The 12,594-nt window shown below is 42.0% G+C and overlaps 1 protein-coding gene across 6 annotated transcripts in view; it reads right to left on the bottom strand.

Moving 5' to 3' along the window:
- The window catches only part of CDC42SE2 (CDC42 small effector 2), an 82,480-nt gene extending 70,259 nt beyond the window's left edge, over positions 1–12,221 (bottom strand). For 2 of the 6 annotated variants that reach the window (XM_069001492.1, XM_069001487.1), the window contains exons 1-2: positions 11,508–12,221; positions 10,546–10,603 (exon numbers count right to left, since the gene is read on the bottom strand). The gene's annotated coding sequence lies outside the window, so the exon portion shown is untranslated. Of the gene's footprint in view, positions 1–10,545; positions 10,604–10,731; positions 10,813–11,145; positions 11,230–11,507 lie in introns of those variants that run through there. The other 4 variants (XM_069001493.1, XM_069001489.1, XM_069001494.1 and 1 more) reach the window with 2 other exon arrangements.
- Between the last annotated feature and the right edge of the window lie 373 nt (positions 12,222–12,594).

Here is a 12,594-nt window from a genome sequence, read left to right on the forward strand (position 1 = left end):
TAAAAACAGAAATGGAAAAAAATATCAATGATTAATCTTGTACCTGCTAAGTCATTTTCATCTCTGTAGACATACCATATATACACACACAGACTTACAATCCTCTCTCTACTCTAGTCAAAGGCAAAGTCACACACATACAGAAAATTACAGACAGTCAGTAGAGCATATCTTATTATTTCACTATGAAGCCTGTAACTGGTACAGCAATTCATTTCACAGAACCATAATGAATGGAGTCAGTAAATGTCAGTGAGTTCAGAGCTGTGCTTATTTGGCACCAAAAGAGCCACAAGGTATACAACATTAAAGGTAAGTAGAAAAAAATCATGAAGGTTCATTTTAGTTTCTCCCATTCCTATCAGAGGGATATAAATCTCAGAATTAGAGTTCCTTAGAGGACAAGAAGCTAGAGATGAAGTTTACACTTAAGATACATCTTTAGGAGAAAGACACTTCTATTCACCGACTTAGCCTACAAGAGGACTTGGGGCAGTGGCCTACTTAAACTTACCTCCGAGTGCCTTTTCCTCACCTCAAACATTGTTCTCATGAGATCCTTAGATGATAGCAACATCAAGACACTTCAATACTTTACAATGTTTGCATTTACCTTGTTTGGCCTCCAGAAATCTCCTCAATTCAGAAAAAAGGGCAAATAATTCTCTCAGAAACTAGGAGGAGTCAGACACCCAGAAGACTGGTGTCCCAGTCATATTTATCTGTATTGGCATCAGGCTTTCCTATTTCTTCCCTTTCTAATGAAATTCCTTGGCTCATCAGTGACACATGTGTCTACTTTAGAAGATGAACACATAACACTGCATGAACACACTAGGGAGAAGACTGAAAGATACCCTGGGATCAGAAGCAGGAAGTGCAGAAATTCAGCTACATGAAGGGTGAAATCTTGTATTTCACTTTAATTAGACACACTGAATTTTTAGTATGGAGAAACTCAGTATGTATAACAAAGTCTGAAAGGCTAAGCCTTTCTAAAGTGAAGGAAAAAGTATCTGTGTCTAATATTTCCTTCTCAGATTATTTTACTACCATAAAGGCTTTTCTTTTTTTCTAAGGAGTTGGGAGGAAGATGCACTCAGACCCATGCTTTTCAGAAGCAGGTACTGTGTTTTTATATCTGCCAATACAGACTTTGAAAACCTGGCATGAATAACTTCACTGATCCATCAGATAAAGGATGTAGTTTACTTAGCTTTTTCTTCAAAATCTAGTATGAAAAATCCCATAGCTGTCTGCTTTAAACCACCCAAGTGACTGACAATCAACCTGTGTGCTACTACAGATCCTGTACATAACAGAAATAGACAGGTTAAGGGAGTAATGCAACCAAAAAAAATCCCACCCAAAACTACAACAGTTCACTGTCTGAAGTCCTACTGATCCTCAAGTTTTGTCTTTTAAAGAACTAGAAAGAGAGATAGTGGAGTGGACAGTAAATATCTCCCTCCTCAAAAAGCAAAAAAAGACCTACCAAGTCACTAGGTGTACAAATGACTACACTGCATACACAGCGATGTTCAGCCCTCGCAAAAACAGCCTTGAAAAAACAGCTTGTTTACCTAAGGCAAAGACTGCCAAAGTCATCACTTCCCACACTTGCACCCTCAAAAGGAGGCCTGGCATTTTGAAGGAAAAATATCACAGTAATAAGCATTATTACTATGACAGATTGCGTACAAGTGAATAGCACTGTAAAAACAAAATGCACCAAGTAATGTGAATGCACACACAGATGGCTCAGATCTTCAGATGACCTCCTAAGTCCAGAACAGTCTGAAGGCTAATAACTCTGCTTTGCTAGCAGCAAAGGCAGCTCTGATGAACCTCCTGACTCATTTCAACTCTGATGCAGCAAGAGCATCTCAATTCCCCATCCTTCTTACTGGTTTTGCTATAAGGTATGCAAAGAAAGAGTTAAGAAGCCTGCTCTCTCAGGCCATCTAACACAAGTCATAATGACTGTATTTTGAACCCATACTAATGCCTATAATTCTCAATAGCAGTGGGTCAGTGTTTTTAAACTAGTAAGTTATTGCAAGTCATTAAAATTTCATAGAATCATAAAATATGCTGAATTGAAAGAGAACCACAAGGATCATCAAGTCCAACACCTGGCCCTGCAGAGGACAGCCCCAAGAGTTACATCATGTGCCCAAGAGGATTGTCCAAACACTTCTGGACTCTGTCAGGCTTGGTGCTGTGACCACTTCCTAAGGGAGCCTTTTCCAGGAACCAACCACACTCTGGGTGAAAAACCTTTTCCTAATATACAACTTAAACCTCTCCTAGCACAGTGGCTTCATCCCATTGCCTCGGGTCCTGTGACTGGTCATTACAGAGATCAATGCCTGCTGCTCCTCTTCCCCTCACAAGGAAACAGTACACTGCAATGAGGTCTCTGTCATTCCTCAGTCTCCTCCTCTTCTCTGGGCTCAGCAAACTAAGTGACCTTAGTCACTCCTTGTATGGCTTCCCCTCTACATCCTTCACAGTTTTCACTTCTCTCCTACTTTGAGATTTGAGACAATCAGTATAGTAACGGGGAAAATAAATAATTCTTCATCCAAGTCTCCCATTTTTTCAAGCTTCTTTAGACTACAGTAATAAAGAGACAAGAAAAGTCAGCTTGAACTTCTCTTTTGTCCACTTTTCCTACACATTCATAGGCATTTTTTAAGTTTGTATGTTGTCAGCACTGAGAGCAATTAAGAACCAGTTTCAGAAAGGAACACAGTTCTTCTTTATTAAAAAAAATAAATTAAACTAGCCTTGATGATACTTCAGAACTAATTCTGTGTCTGAGACAACAATTGCAAGTACAAAAGAATCCAAATAAGCTTACCCAAAATCAAGAACCTTAAACATTCACAATGATAGGACATGCACTATCAGTAGTAAGTATCCTTGGTAGTGTAACACACTGAGTTTTAAGTCTATCCATAAGTTCAAGTTTCTTTGCTAATTTACAAGATTATCACAGGCCATTTTCTGAACAGAAAGAAGATTCCACAATTACCTCCATGTCTGATTATTTCAGTAGATTTGATTCAGAATCGCAAAAAAAAAAAAAGATTAAAAGTCAGACAATAGGGGCTTTTAATGCCATCATATTACTTTGTTTTTAATTAAGCAAAGAACATGCAGTCAAAGAACATGCATGTCAAAGAACAAGCAGTGCTAGTGCCACTGAGCATATGTAATATTAACAGATTCTGTTAATGCAGATTCCAACTTTAGCCTTCCTCCCACATGCACAAACGCACATTACCATGGTGATTTGCAAAATTTGCTGCCTGGGACTTCAGAACAGTACAGCATTTGAAATGCCCTCAGCATCTTTGAATAGATGCAAACACAAATTAAGATACATTTAAAAAGACAGTAAGTCACATATAGTTTGATAAAGTTGTCTGTACAGAAGAACTCTGACAAAAATATCTTAATATGATCTCAACCAGTAGAAACAAAGCAACAAAGCTTTCAGATCACACTTTCTGTCCTTGAAAGAAAAATAACAAAGTTTAAGAACTTGAAAAAAAGATGGCATATATACAGTATAAAAAGCATAATCCAGAATCACCCATTACCTCTGTAAATATTTGAGTACCTATCTGTGGAAGTGTCATTTTCAAAACAACATATTTTCTTTAATGGAATTCTTAACCGATGTACTATTTCACTGAAATGCACACTTGTTTGGACTATCACAGGTCTGTACCTGCTGTGAGTTTCTCCCAAATGTCATCATTCTTCATGAAGTTTCCTTTTATTTATTACAATTTTCAACTGCAATAAATAATAATTTTAAAAATCTTAAGAAATAAGAATCATCTTACTGTGAATACATACATATCCTGACAATACTGAGGACAAAGGACTGGGAGCGAAGGTGACAACTGTGCCCCAACCAAATAATAAATACGTTAAAAAACAAATCCACCACAACCTCCAGTATTTGTATTTTCCTGTATATACACTGATAATGCTCATACTTTGGTTTTTAAGCACCTCTGGATACAATTAACTGCAATTCTCCTACAAAGAACAAGACTCCACCGTAACTACTACCTGCTGGTTGATGGCCAGTATCACCCTCGCAATGCATTCTTGCAGAGATGCAGCTAACTTGCTTTGCAGACACAATTGTAATGAATTCAGGATCTCAATGAAAGCTTCACCACTAACTTAATCACAGCCAGGGTTTGACCTGTAACACTGAAGAGCTGAAAGGAGTCACCACTCCTGCTGACTTCCCAGGAAAGGCCTGCGCTAAGTGAAAGCACCACTTAACAATCGTGCATGGAGAGTAAAGGCACCAGTGCAGGGATTTACAGGTTCTTCTATAGAAAAAGCTTACAGGAAGCATGGATGTGGTAGACCCTGGAGGATGGTCCACATGTTTCACAAGAGTGAAACTGACTACTGACATACTACCCCTTCAAATTCACGTCAATGCAGTATCAAGTCCAATTATCATTTCTGAAGAGTATCACAAGGCTTTGCCATTTACAAGACAGCTTAGAAGAAAACAAGGTACAATTATAAGAAATAACCGAGCTGAACACACCTAGATTTATCCTTCAACAAAAGTCCCTATTTCAACACTGAAATAAAGACTTGATTATGTAGCAAACCCTGGCTGTACCAGTGACATGTTCCCACTGTGAGCACATCACCTAAACATTTGTGCAAGATGAATTTTTGACAGGACAAAATCAGCCAACCAAAAAGAAATAAAATAACGGAATGCATCAGAGCTTAGTTTTGTATTAGCTCTGCAAATTATTCCTCACATATGCTTGAGGACAAAAAAACCAAAACCAAACTGATCAGCAAGGAGTGCATGAAATATCAAAAATAACACAATTGGTGAAGACTACTCCCTGCTTCCTTCTTCCTCCCCTTAAAAATTAGATGCTTTGTAAAATACACATTTTTAAGGCTTTCTTCTAAGTCCACTGTACACTGACTTTTTGAATATGTCAACATCAAAGAAAATGGGTAAACTCCTGTTTCTGAAATACTTACACGTACTTTTGGCTGGGGGAAGCAGCTTCTACTGTATCTCAGGATCTGTTTATACAGTTCAAGTGAACAGGACTACTCAACTTGAAACTACATTCTTACATCAATTTCAACTTTTTTAAACTCTATCAAGGCAGAACAAACCTTATAAAACTCAGCTTACTAGAAAAGAACTTCAGTGCAAAAAGACCAGGGTAAGATACAATTCACTTGAAGGGTTAAGAGAAGAAATAGGTACTTGAGCTCAAGTGAAAAATTGTTCTCAGGAAGCTGTAAAGGAGTAGGTGGAATTCCTTTAGCAACTGGTGTTTGATGCTAATAGCTGCATCACGTGGGGCCAATTAAAAGAGATGTTATCAGACAGCACAAGAATTATTGAATATGAGCTGTAAGATAAAAGCAATCAATAAATGTAACAAGACACCTTCTGCATATAATATTTCAGTATTAAGTAGTGTGACTGTTTTGACAAGGAAGCCAGCTGCAATTCAGAAAAGTCCTATTTCTGCACAAGATTTAAACAGTTGGTCTCCAAATTCAGTGGATGAGTACAGTAAAAATGATTAAGGCTCCCATTCCAAAAATGAACCATGGGAAAAGTATATCAAGTCCATACAAAGATAAGCCAGTACTTAAGACAGAAAAAGTACCAAATTTAAGACAGAATTCACAAAACTCAGTCAAAAGGCAGACACTTTTTCTATGAGGACAATTGGGATTTTTAACTGGGGAGACTTTGGTGACAACACACTTTCTGTTCTATGAAAAGAAAGTTTTCCTAAGGAAACATTTTTGAACTCTTTGTAATAACTGATAAAGTCCAAGGCACATACAGTCAGAAAAAACCAGGTTGAGTTGTACAGCAATTTGCAAAAAAGTACAAGATACCAAAATACCCAGTGAACCATGATGCAGTCTGCAGTAAGTTACTTGGTTCACGCACAGTTTTGCCCTTGTACTATTCATATATTGATAAAACAAATAGCGCTCTCTTTTAGCCTAAATGGCTAGCAATAATTACAGTATTTTATCCCTGCTTGCCTAAAGTGCAACTCGAAGCACTCTAGCTGTTTAGCTCTGAAAAATTTTTAGATCAGAGTGGTCATCTCCACGTGTAATACTCTCACAGCATTACAAGCCCCGCACTGTTTAGATCCAAGTTTCTCCTTCTCTATAAAGATGAACTGCAATTTCTCCTCCAGCACCTCTTCTCCAACACAGAGGCATTGGTTTATGCAGTGCAAAGAACCTCATCACAGGCCAACTTATGTATGGTGGGGAAATGATTCAAACTCTATCCACTGAAAAACTGAGGTAACTGTTTTCTAATAACTATGGTATCAGATGAAGGGCTCAGGTAACTGCAACTCAGTAGACCTTTGACATTACTAGATGTCAGCCTCTAATACGATCCCTACTTTCAACATCAGCCAAATAAGTAAACCACTGAACACAACTCAGAGAGACCCATTTCAGTTTTTGTTGAATATAGTTTAGCCATAACACAGAAGCAAGCTGAATAGCAGTTCCTAGCTCTTCAAGCAGTGCAATTATCTGCAGCTTGCCTTCTCCCATAGTAGTCCATGCACTACTGCACAGGCAGACAGAAGGTACCATAGAATCATAGAATATGCTGAGTTGGAAGGGATCCCCAAGGATAATCAAGTCCAGCTCCCAGCCCTGCATAGGACATCCCCAAGAGTCACACCAGCAGTTCTCCCTCTGACATCTCACAACAAATATTGCAAATCTGACTGGACAGAAAACGAAATAAATTAAAAGAGGAAGTTAATACAGTTCAGTTATGTTTCCAGGAAGAACCCTGCAAAACCTGCTGACAATTGTATTGACATCTTACGTCTTCCTCCTTACACCTCCTAAGCCCTTCTGTAAATGTGATACTGACAAAGAATATGTAAGACTGCTTTGAAGTAGGTCTGCACTCCCATAACTTTGCCTTCTACATGGACAAGAGAGCTCCTCTTCCTCTTGGAGTCAGGTGAAGCAGTCAACAGAAAATACTGATCCTCTTATGACTACCCTTGGTTTTGTAGTTTCATCTCACACATCCACTTCTATGCAGACACAAAACATTGAATTTGAAAAAGACCAAAGGAGTCCTCAGGCAGAGTTACCCATCTGTGTAATGGGCATTGAGCCAAGACCCTCTTGTAGGACACTCACCAGCCTAATTTTCCTACATTCACTTTGTTACTAACAGGCAGCTTTCTCGCTGCTGAACTTCCTCTTCAATCTGCCCTTTATATGAAGTCCCTACTTAAATATGTTCAGTGCAGCTGTTTGATTGCTCTCTTACTGAGTTTCAATTGCTTCAGCTTGCTTCTTCCTTGAATTCGTGATTATTTCTTATCATTGCTAGTCATACAATACAATGAGACGCTCATCATGGAAGACAGCCTTGCTTCATCAAAATAACATGAAACCTTTAAGTGATTGTGAATACTCAAAAGCCTCTCTTCAGATCAACTGATGTTTTTAAAGAAAAAGGAATCCAATCCAACCATCTCAGGACCAGCATCTTTCAGAGCAGCATTCCTCCTCCCCCTTTCTCCTTTATTTTCCTACCAGGCTTGGTTACAGGAAGGAACACCATGTTGCAGCTTTTCTCGGGCATCTACATCTAGTCTATTCAAACAAATTAAGTAATTTATTTGTGCAGTCATCATATACACTTTGTTTCAGTACTTTTTAACACAAAAGTAATACAGCAGCTATAATATTAAAATAACTCTTTCATGCTAACCCTGATAAATATACTTTGAGCATTGATAAAATTGGATTGGAAGACAGGCGTTCATATTTCAGCAGTTAATTCTCTACAGTCCTTCAGCATATATAAGAAAGCAATTCTCTCCCTTTTAAAGCATGACAACGATGACTTACACTTCCACAAGACCCTAAGCTCCTTTAAAACTCTTTAATCGCTATACAGGCCGATATTAAAATTAGGAGACACAAGATGACTATTATTAAACAGATACAGTAGTCACTAACAAACACATTTTAATGAATATGGCACGAGGAACAACATGGGCCACTCTAGCCTTCATCCACTTTCTCTATCTACACACACACAGAGGTGCAGAACGAGAAACACACACCCAGGGGTAAGGCGGTGACCAAAGATAAGTGTTTACATACATTTACATAAGGCAACAGTCCATAATACTTGCTAGAATTATGTCTAGTAAAAATATGTGTAGCACTAATGAATTATATGATAAACTGCTACTCACTACCTGGACTCAGGCTGTGAAATGTAATCAAGAGATATAACTGAGTTACTGAGAACTAATTTGAATAGTCAAATTATATCACTCAAAAGTGAAAATTAGTCACATTTGAATTCTATCCAAGCACTCACTGACACTGACCAGAACCCAACGGGTTTCTGTCCGGCGCTAACACAAATCATGACAGAGTATGCAAAACAGACTGGCATAAGATTTTCCTTAGCAATATGGTATGCTAAGTTTACATTTAATTTGTCAAGCTAAGTTCACTGAAAATTAAACAACAACAAAAAAATTCAACAGGAGCAGTATCTCCAGGGAGTACTTCAACACCAGGGTTCTTTTTTTCCATTATTGAGTCATTTAATTTCACATTATGCTTCATGCCTAAAGGTAGATCTATAAATCACATTAAGCAAAGTATCTCAGTGCTGTTCCTAATAGTTTGAAAAAAAATTCTTGAACTTCAAGAAACTCCCACCTCAGTGATATATCACAGAATGAAATATGTTTTCCTTGTCAGCAGTGCAAAGGAAAAAGTATTTTTCTAAGAGTGCACTGTAATTCTAGCAAGGAGAAACTCAAGAGGCAAAAAAAGAAGCCCCTTCACGCCCCACTGCAGGGTCAAAAGGCCCGGCAAAAGTATCTTAAGGGTTTGCTTGCTCAAGTTAATGGGTGTTAGGTGGACTCCTCCCCAGTGGACAATCAATTACAGCAACAACTGTTGATTAGCGCTATTTCACCACCATGAGCCATTACTCCTAGAAAAGCAGGACAGTGTCAATTACACTTCTTGTTGTGGAAAGACATGAAATGAGACATTTAATCTTTCTTGTTTACTATAATACCTCCATGGCACATGATCGGACTTTTTGAAACCACTTTAGGGTTAATATTTTATCACTGCAATTAAAGCTCTGATATATAGGTAAAAAAAGGCACAGTAAAATATTCAGAAAGAAAGTTGGAACACACACTCTATTTCTCATCTCCTTTAGCTGTTTCTAAATCAGCTCATTTTTTTGACATGATGGGATATTTGAAACATTTCTAACAGTTTTTTCCCTATCCTGACCAGCCACCATGCCCTTAAGACTTCCCACAGACCAGCACACTGCACACCAAGCCACCAAAGAACTTCCAAAATCCTCATAAGGCCAGAATTACTAGGAGGCTTCAAAAGAAATTTATTTTGTGTGGTTATACGGCAGCATAACTAAATTGACAATTATTTTTTGGCAAAACAGCCTTTGAATAAAAGATAATTTAACTGTAACACTTCTGGGCAAGATACACATAACAACAGTTTCAGAGTTCTTCATTCCTCTGGTGTACAAATGCCATATAATATTACATGGACTGTGCGATGTAATTTCTAAGCTATACAACTCTGGCCTAGATCTAGAGAAACTTCACCAGGAAGCATCTTGAACACTGAATAACTGATACCCATTAGCACCACTTTAGATGCCCAGACAGCTATATCCAGGTTACAGCTTCTCATTCAAGCTAATAGGAGAACCCAAATTTAAAAGAGCAGTGATGCAGCCGTTGACATACAATGAAGTTTATGTGTATACTAAATTTGTACAGCTAATTATCTCATTGCTTATTTGATCTGCTACTTATTTCATTAGTGGTTATAGTCATTTGCTTGATGACTTCCTGCAATTTTATCTACAACAGTCCCTTCACCTTTCAAAAAACCCATTATTACAGCAGAAATTTAATATTTAATTACATCTTTCAAAAATTCATCTATATTTAACACTTTAAGAAACAACTCAGAAATATATCTGTACCTTCAACGAGCTGCTATTAATCCGATCACCTAAGTAAAATAACTGACTCAATATGCCTTATGAGTGACAAAAAAGCAGCATCTAGTCTTAGTCATTTCACTAAAATATAGGGAAACACACCAGTATTACACTAACAGGTATTTCCTATACATTAATTTAAGCATAAAAGGTGACTGTCAGCCCTGGAGAATTAAGTAAGACCCATTACCAAAACCATTACCTAAAGCAAGAGTTTAAGGCATCCCTTTCTCCCAGATTTTCTTTACTTTTCTATTTTTTAACCAGTTATTGCAGTCCAGGAGGGACGTATATATGAAATAGGCATCACAAAAGTATGCCTAGGATCTCACTTAAATTATTTCTCAAGTTTTTGTCTCGCAGACATGAAACAATCACTCCATTCATCAATCCAAGTTCAGAAACAAAACTGGAACACTTACAGTTTAATGCATATCCAGCTTCAGAGCAAAATGCCACACGGCCTCAAGTTCTCCTGACCTGTGAAAGAGTTACAATTTTGGTAAGCGCACAGGGTCACACACACGGAGTAATTGCCTGAAAACCACACGCTTGCCCCAAAAGACAAGCGCCACGTTTTAAATATCCGCTGTTAAATGCTAATTTACCTCTCTGTTTGCGCACGAAAGTCATCGCTGCTGTACCCCAGCGCCCTCCTTCCCCTCCCGGGCGGCCTTACACCCCTCCCGCGGTCCCGCCGGGCTCCCCACGGCGCCCAGGGACACGGGTGGGAGGGACGGAGGCTTCGCGGCATCCCCGCCACGGCACCACGCCCTGCGCCGGGCACAGCCCAGGCCCCGCTGCCCGCCGCTCCCGCCCACCGCGGCACCTGCCCTCCGCCGCACGCTCGGGCCAGGGGGCGGGGGCGCACGGCATAAAAAAAGAACCGGAAAAAACCCCAACCCACACCCCACAAAAGCCTCACACCAAACCAAAAAAAAAACCAAAAAAACCCACCAAAACCCAAAAAACACAAACCCAGGAAAATCAAACCATTCTTCATAATTTTTTTTATCGCCCACCACAAAATTTGTTGCTCGCTCCTCTTTGTCCGAGCGTCAAGCGAGATTACGGCTGAGCATCACCCACCGCGCCCGCGGCACTGCCCGCTCCCGAGGCGGCGCGGCCGGAGCCTCCCCCGCATCGCCCCGCCCAGCACCGGCCCCGCCGCCCCGGGCACCTCGCTCGGCCCTTGCTCGCCGCTGCCCGGCCGCGGGGCTGTCGGTGCGGGAAACGCCGGCGGTCCCAGGCTGCGGCGCAACACAACCCCCCCACCGCTCTCCGCGGGCCTCCGGGAAAGGGAGTGGCCGCAGCCCAGCCCGCCGGCAGGTACAGGGAAGGGCGGCGAGAGCGGGGACCTCCGCACCCCTGCCCCGCCACTCACCGCTGCCCACGGCGGCGCCCGCTCCTTTGTGTGCCCGCCGCGCTCCGGCACCTCCGTCTCCCGCTGCCGGGCGCCCCGCGCCCCCTCCCCGCCGCGCCGGGGGCGGAGGAGGACGCAGCCGAGATCCGCGGAGGAGGCCGCTACCGCCCGCCGGTCACATGCAGCGGGGGGGCGCGTCGCAGGCTCCCGGTGGCTCCCCGGGAGCCCGGCCAGCAGCGTCCGAGGCGAGCCCGGGGGTGAAGATGGCGACCTCGGCGGCGCGGGGAAGGAATCCCCAGGCCGGCCCGCTCCGCTCCGCGCTGCCGGCTGGTCTGGGCGCGCCGGGGAGGGGAGGGGACAAAGAGCGGCTGCCGCTGCCTGTCAGCGCTATCGCTGTGCCGCCCGCTCCTCCTCCGCTGCCGCCGCGCGTTCGAGGCTCCGCCAGCGCCGCAGCGCTCCCTGCCCGCCCCTCTCCGCTCCGACCGCCCGCGGCGCGCTGCCCACCGCAGCGGGACCCCAGCGCTGACCGTCGCCTAGCCAAAATGTGCTGGCATCGCCGCGGGCTTAAGGAGTAGCGGAAAGTAGGTCACGAAAGCTGGTGTGCTTGTGGTTGGACAAGGAAATGAGAAGGGGTTTGTCTTTCTCACCCCCAGCTGTTGACAGCAGCAAGCCCACTCTGCGTGTCGGTAAAATTTCTGCGTCCTACACCCCCCGTACCCCCGGCAGCAACTTCAGTTGCTGACAGAGACGTGGCGATTCATCATGGGTCCTCCACACCTGTAGCTGGTTTACTGCTTCAAAATGGATAGGGTACCACTGCGACTCTCGAAGAGAGCTATCTCCGTTCCATTCCAACAGGTCGTACATTGTCTTTCAAAAATAAGAAATAAAGGAAAAATGCTGAAGGTGGCAAGCATGACTCAAATATGAAACACGATGAACATGCAGTATCAGGTATTTCTTGCTGGGTGCACAACTATGGCTGGCAGCTATCCTCTGACACTGTGGTGCCATCAAGCCGTGCTTCTTTACAGAGAGACTTAAGGTTCTGTCTCACCTGTGAATGACTTTTCCCACTTTTGCACATCATTCATGGTCCGATGGCATG

The sequence above is a fragment of the Aphelocoma coerulescens genome (assembly GCF_041296385.1).
Source record: "Aphelocoma coerulescens isolate FSJ_1873_10779 chromosome Z unlocalized genomic scaffold, UR_Acoe_1.0 ChrZ, whole genome shotgun sequence".
In the NCBI taxonomy this organism is placed as follows: Eukaryota; Metazoa; Chordata; class Aves; order Passeriformes; family Corvidae; genus Aphelocoma; species Aphelocoma coerulescens.